This window comes from Mustela erminea, chromosome 1, assembly GCF_009829155.1.
Source record: "Mustela erminea isolate mMusErm1 chromosome 1, mMusErm1.Pri, whole genome shotgun sequence".
NCBI classification, from domain to species: domain Eukaryota; kingdom Metazoa; phylum Chordata; class Mammalia; order Carnivora; family Mustelidae; genus Mustela; species Mustela erminea.
This window is the reverse complement of record NC_045614.1, coordinates 162,270,070-162,287,688: the sequence shown is the minus strand read 5'-3', so window position 1 is coordinate 162,287,688 and position 17,619 is coordinate 162,270,070. Positions and strand designations below refer to the sequence as shown.

Genomic DNA, 17,619 nt, shown 5'->3' with positions numbered 1-17,619 from the left:
AGGCTGTAGGGCAGTTAGACTCTATCCAGAGGTCGATCCTGGGGCCTGTGGTATGGCTCCAGGGGGTCTATCATGATGGATAGCAAATGGTACATGCATCAGCACATGCAAAATAATTAAACATAAAACAAGGATTAGGCCAAAATTATGATCGCATACATCAGATAAGATCCCCAATTACCAATTTTGTCAAATACAGCAGTGGATATTTTGAACTTATTTAATTGATCATGAAAGTCGGGTTTTAAGCTGTTGAGTAGAGGCTAAATTGATAAAGTTACTCAACCCACTGTTTGAGGATTGCTGTGAATGCAGTGAGTCTGGATTTTAGCCCATGTTTGAAAACATCTTTCCTGTAGCCCATAAGGCAAAATGCAGGGCTGTGGGCCAATGAGAGTATAGGTAGGTGGTTTAATAACTGGTTGAATGAGTCCAAAGAGATTAATGATTGAATCAGTGTTGACCTAGTCTCCTTGTCACAGGATTTCTTCTTGACCCTGTCCTGTTTGTAATCTTTATTACTGACTTCAGGGAGGATATTGAAAGGCAAACTGAAAATATGGGTCTACTTCAGTGCGATGAAATTTAGCACAAGTAAATGCAAAGTCCTGCACTTGGGATCAGGATATTAGCTTCCTGAGAACAGCATAAAGGAGACATCATTTAACAGCGGGATGTTAAACACCTTTACATCCTGTTATAGTTGGCTGTAAGCTCAGTCTGAATCAATAGTGTGGTATGCCTGCCAAAAAGACTAATGAGGTTCCGGACAGCACTAACAGAACCCAGCTCTGTGCTGGGAGGAGCGCACCTGAGGGAGAACGGGCTGTTTAGGGCCCCGGGCTCCAGAGCAGAAACTGGCAAACTGAGAATGCATGTGGGCATACTGAAGGAAAGGAGGAGATTCACGCTGGGTGGGGAGAGGACACAAAGGTGCATAGTTCTCTTGTTAGTCTGCAGCACTCTTGAATGGAAGAACATTTCCAGACTTCTGGGTGCCTGGAGAGGGCAGGACTAAAACTAGTAAGTACAAAATATACTGCAGCAGATTTCAGCCCAATACATGGAATTGCCTAATCTACCTAAACATTAAATAAATGCACTAACCTAGGAGACAGTGAATCTCGCATCCCTGGGGCATCCAGGCAGAAATGGATGAACACTCCATGAGCAAACTGTGGAAAGGAATTTAAGCAACCTGTGGATAGTTGATGTCTAATGTCTAACCTCGGCATGTAACGTTCGATGGATAGGGTGTAAAGGTTAAAGAGAAGCAGATAGTTTTGGACAAAATCCACCTTCTCTTGGTTTCAGTTTACTGGCTAAGTTAATACCTTGAATGGTATTAATACTGATTCACGAGCTGAGGCTGATATAACTTTTAGGAGGGAGATGAAGTCTTTTAGGATATCATTGTAAAGACATAGGAAGAGTTCTGGAATCAAAATTAGGAAACAGGCATGTGATTTTTGGTGCTAGAATCAGTCTTCAGGAGTCACCCGGCAGGTTGCTATGACTCAGTGTCCTTAACTTGTATTTATTCTTAGAAGCTCTGAATTACATGTTGTGCTTCGAACAGCTCTAGGGCAGAGATACAGTAAATTATGAAAACACTTTGCAGGGCTGTGGTGTGTATCACCAAGGAGGAGTTCCTTCGGAGCCTGAATTCCTTTGTTGAACAGATCTCTGTATGAATACAAATAATCATTAGAGAGACAGCTGGCTGCCGCTGTGCATCCCCGATAAAACACTCTTCACACATCCCTGTCTTTTCTTCCTGGGAATTTTGCCAGAAGGGCTGGGAGCAAGTGTTTGAGTAAGCAAGTGGGGTCTGCTCTCCGCTTCTGTAAGGTCCCGTGGGATGTATTGATTCTCCTACATCTGTAACATCAGGGATGAACACGAGTCTCACAGACTGGGATAAATAGACCATACAGGGCCTGCACTCCTGAGCTGTCTTTGTTGATCATGAGGCCAATGAGATTAAAGAAGCAAGGCCGTTTGCACTGTCAAGAGGAGAAGGTTTCTGGGACTGCTGCCTATTGAGGCTGTTGGGAGGAGCAGACATCAGAGAGAGGAAGGTCTGGGAGGCCAAAATCTGTCCTTTTTTGTTCTTATGCTATCACACCTATGCAGGAATTACAGCCATTCCCATGGTTACAGATACAATCTATGACCTCCACATCTCTGTTTCCTGATCTACACTTCAGAACCATGAAGCCAAGTTCCTACTTGACACCTTCCTCTGAATATCACATAGGAACATCACACTTGACATGCTCAAAGATACACTCACCATTCCTCTGACATTACTTCTGCCTTTGCACTCTCTTTACAAGAGAATGAGATTGCAATCCACCCAGTCATCCCAGAAGGACTCATTCATTCACTCATTGATCTGAAAAAATATTTATTTTACTCCATACCAGACAATGTTTGCTTGTTGTCAATATAATAGTTAAAAAAGAAAATCCCTGCCTTTAAGACAGTGCATTTTAGTGGGAAGAGATTGACTGTAGGTGTGATAAGAATAGCAATAGATGTAAACCAAAATAGACACATATATATGAGATTTTCAGGTAATAATATAATCTAAATATAACAGTGAATTTAGTGGGAGGGTGAGGGTTGTGAGGGTGGTCAGATGCTTCTCTAGTCTGGGTTGTCAGGGAAGGAATTTGAGGCAATGCCATTTGAGTGAATGATAAAAATCTGCCATAGGAAGATCTGGAGAAACGTTAAATGTAAAGACCCTATATACATGTGTGTTTGTGTATGCACATACAGTGTAGGGGTGTGTCTGTGTGTGTATACATATTATGTGTCTATATAAATACATATACACATTGCATATGTACATCTTATATGTGTGTTCATATATATATATTACGTATATACATATGTATGTGTGTATATAAAGAACTAGGTAAACTTACAGAAACCTTATATAGGGTCGAGTAAACAAATTATCAAAATAAATGGGAGAAGATTAACTATCAGTGATTTTTTTTTAAAGATTTTATTTATTTATTTGACAGACAGAAATCACAAGTAAGCAGAGAGGCAGGCAGAGAGGGGAGGGGGAAGCAGGACTCGATCCCAGGACCCTGAGACCATGACCTGAGCTGAAGGCAGAGGCTTAACCCACTGAGCCGCCCAGGCATCCCAACTATCAGTGATTTATATTTAAAAGTAAGAATAGCAAAGCTTTAAAACCATGACTGACTCAAGACTACATTGAGGATACACTTATCAATAAACAAGTCCTTTCTGAAAAGTTCTACAATTCTAGTCATCTACATGTGTACCTATAGAGAAAGAACTTTTCAATTTTGTCAAGCACTGTATAGCTACCATGTTTCTCAATAAATCATTGAATTAAGGGACCTCAGGAAAGTCAAGGATCATGCTGATTTTAAGCTTAGCATGTTTAAGAATATAATACTTACTGACACAGTGAGTTACAAGAAGGTCTTAGTATTACTCCCAAATTAAAGTGTGTAAGCTATGAACTACACATTTGTTTTTCATTCAGTCAACATTTATGGGGAGCCTAATGTACTGGGTACTAGACTAAGCCCTGTGAAGTATATGATCACCAGTTAGATACAGAGCATTCCCTTTCAGAACTCAGGATCCTGTAGGAGGGAGGAAGATTATACATAAATGACTATAATTCCAGATAGGAGGACATGAGTGTCCTATGTTAAGATTTTAATGTAGCTCAGGGGAGAATGAGAACAATTCTCTCCAGAGGAGATGAGAAAAGACTTCAGGAGTGACATGGGCTTCGAGATGGTCTTTGAGGGATTGATGGAATTTGCATGTATGGGGGAGAAGGAGGTTTCCAGGAGGTGAAACAGTGAGAAATGGCGAGAATGTACAGGAAGGTAGACATTTAGGAATCTTCACATGTATTCTGGTTCTCACTACGCACCTGGTATGACTGTACATCCCTGCCAATGTGAGGGTTGTCATGGCCACATGGCTTGTTGGTTGATGAAATATAATCAGAAAGGATGTACATTACTTCTAGGCAGAAAGAGCACACAAATATCCTAATTCCCTGTCCTGCCACAGTGCTCATGGAAGCATGAGTCAAGATGGAGCTTCTATCAACCTGGCTCACTTAGTGTTTAATGTTAAACTCTTCCCACTTCTGTCAAACCTGAAGAAAAATACCCGTTTTTGTTTTGTTTTGTTTTGTTTGTGCTGAGCAATTGAAATACTGGGCTATTTGTTATCACAGCATAAGGTAGCCCATCATGACTAATACAAGAAATATATGCAGTTCAGTCCAACAAAACTTAAGATATTTGCAAGGCAGTAGCAGGGGAGCAGAGGCAGATACATTGTTACATAATTACAGTGAAATGTGAAAAGTCCTCTAATCAAGTTTGACATTCTCAGTATAGAAAGATCTTGTAGAGATCAACAACAAAATCCTTAGACCACAATAAATAAGGACAAAGAATAGGCACAGATGTTGATAAATATAATAAATGCAGAAAAATGTTAAACACTGGTAATTAAATAAATTCACATGTAAACATAATGAGGTAGTATTATTTGCCTTCACATTTGGCAAAAATGTTAAGTATAATAGTATCTTCCCATGTGTTTGCAAACTTTAGAAATTTCTGGGGAACAATGGGGCAGTATGCATGGATGACATTAAATTTACTTTGACCAAGTAATACCTCTTTAAGAAATATTACTGTGCAGTTTTTACTAGTTAACTTTCTTTGGTTGAAAATTACTAAAACAAATCAGACATAGTGTGCCAGACAAGGGTGTTTATTGGGAGGATGCTGAGTGAATCTGGGGACACAAATGAATGGTTCAAAAGCCAGGCTCTGGGAAGAACAAGATACCAGAACAGCTTTGGGGATTGCATCAGCCAGAGATAATGGACTGTCCTTCTAGAATGCTGCCAATCATGTTGCTTGGCTAGGAATAACACTCAAGTTTTTGTGTGTCTCAGGTTAAGAGTCCAAATTCCAAAAATAAATAAATCAGTTTGGGTCTTGTATACAACATTGTACCAATTAGTTATGGTCAGAAAGGCAGGATTCTGCAGCTTAAATATAAAAATAGGGGACGTGTGTGGGTAGAGCAGATGGTTCCCAGAGAAGAGAGGAGATTATTCCTAAGGGAGAAATCAGAAAGTGGAACAAAAATTTGTAAGATGCTCACCCTAGGGTTATTTATAACAGCAGAGAAGGAGAAACTTCAATGTCCAGTAGAAGGGAAAGTTTCTGTACGTTATGATCAACTATTACTAAGCCAGTTAACATTATGTTCATGAAGATTTCAATGATGTGAGAAAAGTGCAAATGATATAGTAATCAAGTGAAACAACTTCCATGAAAGTTTTAAAAATACCACAAAACCATCAAAATACACATTGAGGTTTAATTTAAGTAGTAGTTAAAATTATAGAAAGCTAACATTTCTATTTTAATATTTTTTTTATTTGTATAAATTCCCTACAGTGGTTATGTGTAGCTTTTATAATCAGCAAATGAAATGATCTTAAAGAAGATGTACTTAATGGAGGCAGTATTTTGTAGTGTGGAAACCAGAGTTAAACACCCTGTGTTTGGATTTTGGTTCTGCCACTTACAAGTTGAGCAATCTTGGTCAAATGGATTGACCTCTTTTAGTCTGAGTTTTGTTCTTAAAAATGGAGAAAGAATAGTTCTTACTGCCCAAGCAGTAAACTCATGTAACACACCTAGCCTGCTGCTAATATCTGATGCAAGGGTTAACTATTTTAATCCCTGAAGAGCACAGGTAAGAGACAAGGAATCCTGACTGGGAGAACAAGAGGATGTGATATTTAAACTGGGTCTTGTTTCATTCATATTTCTTGAAACAGGATGCTACTGTGAATTGGATTTTTTTTTTTGAAAGAAAGTTGGAGACAAGCCAAATCCATTAATATAAACATTCCCATAATGTATGGATCTTCTTCACCTTAAAATGAAAAAAGGTGACTTCTGAGCTATGCTCACATGGGAAGATCCATGGGTCTAAGCAGTGCAACTAAATTGTCTAATTCTCCCTGTGTCCTCCGGGCCTTGGCCCTCTGCAGTGGGCTAAGCTAGACAAGCATTCATAAAAAGTCGAAACAGTGTGACCTCCAGCCTCAGATGTAGGCAAAATTCTCATTAGTCTTTTTTACTCACGGCACAGGGTTGGCCTAGAGGCTGCAAAGCCAGGAATTTTCTAGTGACTGCTGTCTGTCCCTAAGCGGTGGGCTAATGACGCTGCGGGGTGGTGGGGTGTCCCATCCTCCGTCCTGTTTCTGCTTTCCTCCGCTCCTTCCATATCTGTACCTAGAAATGAGAAAAGGATTCAGAATCTGAAGCTCTCTTATAATACTTTTTTAAAAAAATAGGCAAATAGTTCTCATATATTTTCCACATAAGCCTTAGTATTTCATTCTAAGTTTTTCTGAGCCTCAAGGTACTTCAGATTATTTGTGGATAATGGGAAAAGTGGAGCCATATTAATAATTTAGAGGCCATAAGCATGGAAAAGAGTAATAGTGCCCAGCTGCTGATATTTATTTTTTAAAAAACCCTAAGCCTTGAAAAATTATATTTCAAAGTAACACGAAACTCATGTACACTGAAATTAAAGGAACTTTTTCTTTCGTACTTTTGTATTTACACTATCACACATTTTATTTAAATTCAATTAGATGTCCCGCATATCCTTAGTTTCAGAGCTAGAGTTTTGTAATTCATCAATTGTGTACAACACCCATGCTCATCCCCACAAGTGCTCTCCTTAATGCCCATAACCCAGTTACCCTATCCCCCCAACCACCAACCTCCAGTAACCCTCAGTTTGTTTCCTGTAGTAGTTGAGTCTCTCATGGTTTGTCTTCCTCTCTGATTTCTTCCCATTCAGTTTTCCCTTCCTTTCCCTAGGATCCTCTGCACCATTTCTTATATTCCATACATGAGTGGGCGGGGGGGGAGGACTTAGAGGTATAACCTTCCAATTTTAAAGACTTTATTTGGTAAAAATGGAAACGGTCACTCCACTTTTCCTTCAGAGAAATTAGCACAAATATAGCATCTTTAAAAGTTTTAAAGTAAAATGCCCAAAGGCTAAACTGTGGATTTAAGGATGCACACGTGGGTGATAAACCACAAGGAAACACAGGGATTTGATAGCTGTGGAAGTCAACATAGTGGTTATTGTTGGAAGGGCGGTATGGGCCATGATTGGGATCAGCAGCCAAGAGGGGCTTCTGGGATGGCTAGCGACGGCCTCTTTCTTGACCTGGATGATGGCCACAAGACTGTTCACCTTAAAACAACTCACTGAAGTCTACATTTGTTTTGTGTTTGATTGGACAGTAAACATTTAAAAATTTTAAAAGCCCACTTTATTGAGATACAACTGACATACAAAAAGTTGTACATACTTGATGTATACAATTTGGTGGATTTGGAGATAAGTATACACTTGTGAACCCATCACCTAGTCTATGCCATCAACATCCATCACATCTAAAATATTCCTCCACTCCCTTTATTTATTATTATTTTCATGTGTGATTAAAAACACTTAACATTATTTGCACTTTTAGCAAATTTTTAAGTATATAACAGAGTATTGTGAACTGTAGGCATTATGGGGGACAGTGGATCTCTAGGATGTATTCATGTTGCATAACTTAAACCTTCCCTTTGAATTTACACCTCCCTGTTTTCACCTACCTCTAGGTCCTGGCAGCGACCATTCTGGTTCTCTGCTTCTATGAATTTGACTATTTTAGATTCTGTATATACGTGGTATAATTTGTCCTTCTGTGTCTGACTTATTTCACTTGTATGATGTCTTTTAGCTTCTTCCTTGTCACAAATGGCAGGATTTCTTTCTTTTTAAGGCTCAATAATATTCCATTGTACGTATATACCACATTTTTTGATCCAGTCATCCATCAGTGGACATTTAGATTGTTTCCATGTGTTGGTTATTGTGAAGAATGCTATAAAGAACATGGGAGTGCCAGTATTTCTTCAAGAAACTGATTTCAGTTCTCTTGGGAATATACCCAGAAATGGGATTTAGAAATATCATATTATATTTCTATTTCTAATTTTTGGAGAAAACTCCATACTGTTTTTTATAATGGCTGTACCAATTTATATTCTCACCAGCAGTGTACCAGGGTTACCTTTCGTCCATGTCCTTGCCAACACTTACCTTTTTTTCTTTTAATAATAGCCATTCTGGGGGCACCTGGCTGGCTCAGCCGGTGGAGTGTGTCACTCATGATCCTGAGTTTGTGAGTTCAGGCCCATGCTGGTGTAGAGATTAATCAAAAATAAATAAACTTAAAAAAATAGCCATTCTAATGGATATGAGGTGATATCTTATAGTTTTGATTTGCATGTCTCTGGTGATTAGTGATGTTCAGCATCTTTTCATATACCTGTAGGTAATTTGTATATTTTTTGGAGCAATGTCTGTTCAGGTTTTTTGCACATTTTTAAATGACATTATTTATGGTTTTTGCTGTTGAATTATAGGAATTCATTGTATATTCAGGGTATTAACCCTTTGTTTCTCCCATTCGTAGGTTGCCATTTCACTTTGTTGATTGTTCTTTTGGCTATACAGAAGCTTTTTAATTTGATATCATCTCACTTACTTATTTTTCCTTTTGTTCCCTGTACTTTCAGGGTCCTGTCCCAGAAATCACTGCCAAGACCAATGTCAAGAAGCTTTTTTTCTTAATTTTCTTATAGGAGTTTTATAGTTTCAGGTCTTACATTTACGTCTTTAATAATTTTGAATTGATTTTCATGTATGGTGTAAAATAAGGGTCCAGTTTCTTTTGCATGTGTATATCTAGTTTCCCAACATCATTTATTAAAGAAACTATATTTGTTTCCAATTATATGTTTTTGGTAACTTGGTCAGAGATTAGTTGACCATATACATATGGTTTTTGTTTCTCTATTCTGTTCCATTGGTCTGTGTGTTCATTTTTATGCCAATACCATACTACTTTAATTTGTAATACAATTTGAGATTAAGAAGTTGGCTACAGCTTTGTTCTTTTTCAAGATTGCTTTGACTACTTCGGGTCTTTTGTAGAGCCATAAAAATTCTAGGGTTGTTTTTTTCTATTTCTATAAAAAAATGCCATTGGAGCTTTGATAGGGATTGCATCTTTGAATTTGTGTATCACTTTTCATAGTGCGGAATCTTAAAATTAATTCTTACAATCCAAGTACATGATATAGTTTTTCATTTATTTGTGTATTTTTCAATTTCTTTCATCAGTATTTTATAGATTTCACTAGACAAGTCTTTCTTTTCTTTTTTTTTTTTAAAGATTTTATTTATTTATTTGATAGACAGAGATCACGGTAGGCAGAGAGGCAGGCCGAAAGAGAGAGGGGGAAGCAGGCTCCTGGCAGAGCAGAGAGCCCGATGTGGGGCTCAATCCCAGGACCCTGGGATCATGACCTGAGCCGAAGGCAGAGGCTTTAAACAACTGAGCCACCCAGACGCCCCAACTAGACAAGTCTTTAACCTCCTTGGTTAAATTGTTCCTTGGTATTTTATTTTATTTTTTTTTAATATTTTATTTATTTGACAGAGAGACAAACAGTGAGAAAGGGAACACAAACAGTGGGAGAAGGAAAGGAAAAAAGCAGGCTACCCACCAAGTGGGGAGCCTGATGTGGGGTTTGATCCGGTCAGGATCATGACCTGAGCCGAAGGCAGACACTTTACAACTGAGCTACCCAGGTTCCCCATATTTTATTCTTTTTGATGCTTTTGTATATGCGATTACTTTAACTTTTCTTTCTGATAGTTCATTGTTAGTGTGTAAAAAGGGTACTCATTCATTCATATTGATATTGTATCCTACAACTTTACTGATTTTATTAGTTCTAACAGTTTTTTGTGGTGTGTGTGTGTGTGGTGTTTTTTGTTTTTGTTTTTGTTTTGTTTTGTTTTTGGTAGAGTCTTTAGGATTTTTTTAAACATATGAGATAACATTTTCTGCCAACAGAGACAGTCATTTTATTTCTTCCTTTCTGATTTGGATGTCTTTTATTTCTTTTTCTTGCCTAATTGCTAGGACTTCCAGTACTATGTTGAATATAAGTGGTGAGAATGGGCACTCTTTTTCCTGATCTTAGAAAAAAGCTTGCAGCTTTCACCCTTGAGCATGATGTTAGCTGTGGCTTTGTCATATATGGCCTTTATTAGGTTGAAATATATTTCTTCTATGCATAATTTGTTGACAGTTTTTATCACAAATGGATGTTAATTTACCAAATACTTTTCTGCATCTTTTGAGATGATCATGTAGTTTTTTTTAAATTTTATTTATTTATTTGACAGACAGAGATCACAAGTAGGCAGAGAGGCAGATGGGGGGGGTGGGGAGAGCAGGCTTCCTGCTGAGCAGAGAGCCCGATGCAGGGCTTTATCCTAGGACCCTGAGATCGTGACCTGAGCTGAAGGCAGAGGCTTTTTTTTTTTTTTTTTTTAAAGATTTTATTTATTTATTTGACAGTAGATGGAGAGGCAGGCAGAGAGAGAGAGAGGGAAGCAGGCTCCTCGCTGAGCAGAGAGCCCGATGCGGGACTCGATCCCAGGACCCTGAGATCATGACCCGAGCCGAAGGCAGCGGCTTAAACCACTGAGCCACCCAGGCGCCCCTGAAGGCAGAGGCTTTAACCCATTGAGCCACCCAGGTGCCCAGTCATGTGGTTTTTAATCCTTAATTCTGTGAATGTTATCACATTGATTGATTTATGTATGTTCAACCATCTTTACATTAAATGGACAAATCCTACTTGGCCATGGTGTATAATCCCTTTAATGTGCTATTGAATTTGGTTTGCTAATATTTCTTGAGGATTTATATATCTATGCTCATCAGGGATATTGGCCTATAGTTTTGCTTTTTGTGGGGTCTTTGGCTGGCTTGGATGCCTTTGATATTTCTGTTTTTCCCAAATGGCTAAAGAAGGATTGGTGTTAATTATTTAAATGGTAGAATTTGCTTGTGAAACCATCTGCTCTTGGTATTTTATTTTGGGGGAGGATTTTGAAGATTTTCTTTTAGCACTCCTTTAAGGCAGTTCTAGAGGTAATAAATTCCTATGGTTTTTTTTTTTTTGGAGGGGGAGTCTGTCTCTCCTTCATTTTTACAGTACAGTTTTTCTGGGTATAATATTCATGGCTATGAGTTTTTTCTTTGACACTTTGAATATGTCACCCCACTCTTTCCTCAACTGCAAAGTTTCCACTGAGCAATCTGCTGATATCTTCTGGATTCTCATCTATGTTATGAGTTGCTTTTCCATTGCTGCTTTCAAAATTTCCTCTTTATCTCTGACTATGATAATTTAATCATAATAATTATAGACCTCTTTAAGTTTAACCTGTTTGAGGTCCTATAAGCTTCATGAATCTGGCTGTCTTTTTCCATCCCTAGATTTTGGAAGTTTGCAGCTATTATTTCTTTAAGTAAGCTCTTTATCCCTTTCTCTTTCTCTTTTCTCTTCTCCTTCTGAGACTCCTGTAATGCACAGTGCCCCATATATCCTATAGTTTTCTTTACTTTTTTCTTTCTTTTCCCATTTTCCTTTTCTTTCTGTATACTACCAAATGACCTGTCTTCCATTTCACTGATTCTTCTACTTGATTGAGTTCAGTTCTGAAGCTCTTTAAGGAATTTTTCAGTTCAGTCATTGTATTATTTAGCTCCAGGATTTCTGTTTGATTCATCCTTACGGTTTTTCTTTGTCGAACTTCTCATTTTATTCATGTAGTTTTCCCACTATCATTTTTCATTCAGTGTTCTCATGTAGTTCACTCAGGTGATTTAAGATGATTATTCTGTGTGTGTGTGTGTATTTGAGAGAGAAGGAGAGCAGGGGAGGGGCAGAGGGAGAGGGTGGGAGAGAATCTTAAGGAAGCTTTACATTCAGTGTGGAGCTCAAGGCAGGGCTCAATATCATGACCCTGTGATCATGACCTGAACTAAAATCAAGAGTCAGACACTCAACTGACTGAGCCACCCCAGTGCTCCAAGATGATTATTTGGAATACTTTTTGTCAGGCAGTTTGTAAATCTCCATTTCTTTAGGGTCAATTTATAGAACTGTATTTTGCTCCTTTGATGGTGTCATGTTTTCCTGATTCTTTGTGATCCTTGTAGCTTTGTATTACTGTCCACACATTTGATGAAGCAGTCACCTCTTCCCCACTCAGGCCTGGTTTGTGGGGTCCACTGGGGAGCCAAATGCTGGGATTTACAGGTGGGTAGACCTGGTGTCAGGGTCCACAAGTAATCTTGTTTTTCCTTTCCCCCAAAGGAGAACTTAAGGGTCAGTGGGATCCCTCTCAGCTCTACACTATGACAAGTTGAAAATGCAATGATGTAAGTGAAATTGTTTTTACCTTTTCAATGAGTCTTTTCTTGTTTCTGAACTTCATCAGGGTACTGTTACTACACTTGAATATTTTTGTCTGTGGATGGCTCAATGTTTGCATTGGGGGATGACAGCTAGGACCTCCTGTTTTGCTATTTTCTTATATTTTTCTGACTTTCTCTTTCCACCCCACTCCCTTTCTGTTTTTTATTTTATTTAAAAAAACATATATGGAGTGGAGAAGTGAGTTGGGGGAAATTGGAAGGAGAGACAAACCATGAGAGACTGTGGACTCTGAGAAACAGACAGGATTTCGGAGGGGAGGGGGGTGGGGGGTTGAGCCAGCCTGAGGGAGGGCACGTATTGCATAGAACACTGGGTGTAGTGCATAAACAATGAATGCTGGAACACTGAAAAGAAATAAAATAAAATAAGATGGAAATACACACACACACACACACACACACACACACACACACACACACGCTAAATATTCTCAGTGGACCATTCAGTATAGGTCTGAAAGAGAGCTGATTTTGACTGGACTCCACACCCTCTCCCCTTCTGATACTCTTCAAATCATTGCTATGGTAATAGCCTTAGAAAATCATCTTGCCAAACCTTTTCATTTTGCAAATATAGAAACAGACCCAGAGATGCTAAGTGGTTTGTGTAGGGCCTTCAGTTAGTATTAAAACCACATCTTTAGGCATTTCTCTGCCTAAAAAGTAAAAAGCAGCTAAGCTATATTTGATTAGTTAGCTATTAGGTAGCTAATTTACATCCTAAAATTTTCTTGAAGGTGATAGCTGAAGTAGATCATGAGATTGGGCAAAAGTAATATACCTCATTACAGCTTCCTCTTTATTTTTCCTCTCTACCTCTTAAGACACTAGTTCTTAGTTCTGAATGCACATTGAAATCAGCTGGGAAGTTTTTATTTTGTTTTGTTTCATTTTTTTGTTTTTTTCATTTTTAAAAAATAATAATACAAGGTCTCATTCTAGCCTATTAATTCTTGGGATGGGCCCAGGCATAAGTTTTCTTTCTTTCATTCATTCATTCTTCCTTCCTTCCTTCCTTCCTTTCTTTCTTTCTTTCTTTCTTTCTTTCTTTCTTTCTTTCTTTCTTTCTTTCTTTCTTTTCTTCTCTTTAACTTCCAGGTAATTCTAATGTGTAGCTAGCTTGGAGAACAACTAGGCCAAGGGATTGTTACTTTGTTTCTATTTTTAGCCTCACATTTTTCATGTCTGCCTGTCTTTTCCCCTTCTCCCTTTCTTATTCCCATTCTTTTTTCTGGTTACCTCTTAACTGGCTATAATATAGAATTACAGTTTACTGTTAAATACTTGTATGTTTATTACATGTATTGATTTTTTTCCCCCTGCTTAGTCCTAATTTTTAAACTGGGTGATTTGAATCTTTTTTCCTTCCCTTCAGACTATCTCTTTTAACCCTATACTAAGCTTAATTCGATTGTTGTTACACATAGCCTTCAATTAATTTATTTTCTCGTGTGAACTAGACCTCTGTAGAAGAAAAAAAATTACATAACTGTTGGGAATTTTGAAAGAGGCACTGTTTAATAATTACAGAAACATCTTTGACATTCTTTTTTTTTTTTTTTAAGATTTTTATTTATTTATCAGAGAGAGAGGGGGAGAGAGTGAGCACAGGCAGACAGAATGGCAGGCAGAGGCAGAGGGAGAAGCAGGCTCCCTGCTGAGCAAGGAGCCCGATGTGGGACTCGATCCCAGGACTCTGGGATCATGACCTGAGCCGAAGGCAGCCGCTTAACCAACTGAGCCACCCAGGCGTCCCCATCTTTGACATTCTTGACCAACTTTTCTTTTCAGTACTCTTGATACTGCTTTTTTCTGATCTCTGACCGTTTCCTGACTGATCTTTCCTGGCTTCTTCTTCTCTTCCTGATCTAATAGCCACTTCTCTGCTCATTGCACACATTCTGCCTTGGTGATTTTAACTACTCACAGCTTCACTCTCTTCTCTCCCTCTTAATCTCACTCTCACTCCAACTTTATAAGTATTGGTTGAATAATCTGCATCTTTACCTCCTTTAGTTCTTCAAAATTAGCATAAATTAATCTTCTTTTACTTTCTTTCCTGTCTCCATGAAAGTTTTTTTCTCCATTTATTGATGCCCATAGTTGTTAATTTATGATATCTTTGTTTAAGTTCTACATAAGGATCAATTAACTATCTACAATATACCATGCACAATGATAGGCCTGAAAAAGCAATTGTGGGAATTATATCATTGTCAATAATAATTCATTCTGTCCCTCTCCTTGAGAAGATTATACAGACTGTCATTGTTATGATTTTACAGTGTGGTCTGTGCAAAGAATAATACTTCCTTGCCGTATTAACTTTGGGCTTGTGGCCATGTAACATATTCTAGCCAAAGGAATCTGAGATGTGATATATACCATAAATGAGCAAATTTTTCAGAAAGTGTCACAAATTTGCCAGCACTTTAGCTCCTGACTTCTTCACTGAGAGCAATATTCCCAGAGAGAGTCTACCACTTCAGCCTAGGTTTTTGAATGAGGAACCTACACAACAGAGCTGCTGCCTAGAGCAGAGCTGTAGCTGACTCACAATACACTTAGAATGTGAGCAAGAGATCAGTAATTACAGAAAGCAGGTGGTGCTTTGGAGTTACTACAGCAGCTAAGTTCACTAATGGAGTGTGATAAAGGAAATATTCTTCTTGTCATCAAGGACTCAGTATTCAGTAGAAGATCTCCAGAGGATTTAGCTCTTCAGACTTTTTCATTTTTTTTTTTCCTTTTCACTACATCCCACTTTTAACAAAATTCAGTTCATTCTCTAGATTTAACATCCATGTTGTCAACTCCTTTTCACTATTTGCCATCTTCTCAGCTACCACAATAGCTCCTGTTTGATTTTCTGGTCCTTAACTTCTTCCTTCACTCAATTTTTCCTGATGAACCCCTGCCACTCTGTGTGTCAGTTATGAATCCATATTGTAGGTGATCAGAATCTCAACTCAAATGGACTTAAACAAAGGGGAGATTTATTTATTGTAGTTCATATAACTAAAAGTGGTGTGGTAGGAATGACTCAAACAAAGCATGTTCTAGGGGTTTAAACAATGCCAAGGACTTGGTTTCCCTACACCTACAACTTGTCCTCCTCACTTTTTCTTTTCCTTAAAAAAAAAAAAAACTTTATAGAGTTATTATTCATATACCATAAAATTCACTGTTGGAAATAGACAATTAAGTGGTTTTTAGTATAGTCACAGATTCTAGCAGCCATCTCCACCATCACTTTTTAGAACATTTTTCATCACCTTAAATACAAAATCTCTATATTCTTTAGCTCTTATTCCCTAGTTCTCCATACCCTCTCCCTCAAGTCCCTAAGCAACCACTAATTATTTTCAGTATTTCTAAATTTGCCTATTCTGGTCATTTCATATAACTAGAATCATAAAATATGTGATTTTTTTTTTCTCATGGCTAGTTTCTTTTACTTAGAATTTATTTTTAAGGTTCATCCATGTTATAGCATACATCAGTATTTCATTGTTTTTATGACTTAATAATGTTACCTTGGATGGATATAGCATATTTTGTTCATCTGTTAATTGACAGGCATTGGGTTGTTTCTATCTTTTGGCTATTATAAATAATGCTATGAAATGAACAGTTTTTATATGAACATGCGTTTTCAGTTTTCTTGGATATATTCTAGGAGTGGAATTACTGGGTCACAAAGTAACTTTCTGTATAAGTATTTGAGGAAATGCCAGATTATTTCTGAAGTAGCTACATCATTTTATATTCCTACTAGTAGAGTATAAAGGTTTCAGTTTCTCCACATTTTTACCAATGATTATTGTCTGTCCTTATTACAGCCATCCTAGGGGGTATGAAGTAATATTTTATCATGGTTTTGATTTGCACTTCCTTCATGGTTAATGATGTGAGCATTTTTAATGGCTTGTTCACCATTTGTATAATCTTCCTTGAAGAGAGATCTATTCAGATCATTTGTACATTTCTAAACTGAGTTTTCATTTTGTTATTGAGTATAATAGTTCCTTATATATTCTGAAAATAAGTTCCCTGTCGGGCATATGATTTGCAAATATTTTCTCCCTCTCAATGGGTTGTTTTTTAATTTTCATGACAATGTCTTCTGAGACACGATGGTTTTTAATTTTGATAAAGTCCAGTTTTATCTATTTTTTGATCTGTCATTTGTGCTTTTGATGTCATATTTATAAATCTTTTGTCAAATAAAGGGTCACAAAGATTTTCCCCATTTTCTTCTAAAAGTTTTATAGTTTCAGCTCTTACATTCAGGTCTTTGATCTATTTTGACTTAATTTTTGTATGAGATGGAAGTCATTCCTCCACATGTGGGTATCAGCTGTCTCAACACCATTTGTTGAGAAGACTATTCTTTCCTCATTAAAAAGTGTTGACCTTGCATTGAAACTGTAGATCAGTCTGAGACTATAAATAATATTAATTCTTTCAATCATTAAACATGGCGATATCTTTCCATTTATTCTGATCTTTTAAAAATTTCTTTCAATGGTGTTTTATAGTTTTCAGTATGCCAATCTTGTACTTATGCAATTTACTCTTAAGTATGTTTTTCTTTTGATGCCATTGCAAATGATACTGTTTTCTTAATTTCAATTTCCAGTTGTTTGTTGTTGGCACATAAAAATGTAATCAATTTTTGTATATTGACCTATATCCTGCAAAATTGTCAAACTCATTAATTAGTTCTAATAGTTTTTGTCCTTTTTTTGATAGATTCCTTAGGATTTTCTGAATAGGAGATAATGTCATGAAGAAAAGTGATAGTTCTTTTCTTTTTCTAGATTTTCTTCCCTTCCTCCCTCTCTCTCCCTTTCTTCCTCCCTTGCTTCCTTCCTTCCTTGTTTCCTTCCTTTTTTCTTATTTCCTTTATTCTAGTCCAAAATGACCTGGTTAAATAACCCTTAGCACTATGTTGAATACAAGTGGTGAGAGTAGACCTCCTTGATTTGTTCCTAAAATTAGGGGTAAACCTTCACTTTTTTTCCATTAAGCATGATAATAGCTGTGGGTTTTTGCAAATGCCTTTGGTCAGATTAGGAAATTTCTTTCTATTCCCAGTTTTCTTTTTTGTTTTTGTTGTC

General features: G+C 37.4%; 1 long non-coding RNA gene across 2 annotated transcripts in view; it reads left to right on the top strand.

Moving 5' to 3' along the window:
• Window positions 1-17,619, top strand: part of LOC116566968 — a 170,241-nt gene that overhangs the window by 73,213 nt on the left and 79,409 nt on the right. Inside the window, exons 1-2 of one of the 2 annotated variants that reach the window (XR_004276061.1) lie at window positions 823-1,023; window positions 12,375-12,439. This is a non-coding gene — a long non-coding RNA (uncharacterized LOC116566968). Of the gene's footprint in view, window positions 1-822; window positions 1,024-12,374; window positions 12,440-17,619 lie in introns of those variants that run through there. The other variant, XR_004276065.1, reaches the window with a different exon arrangement.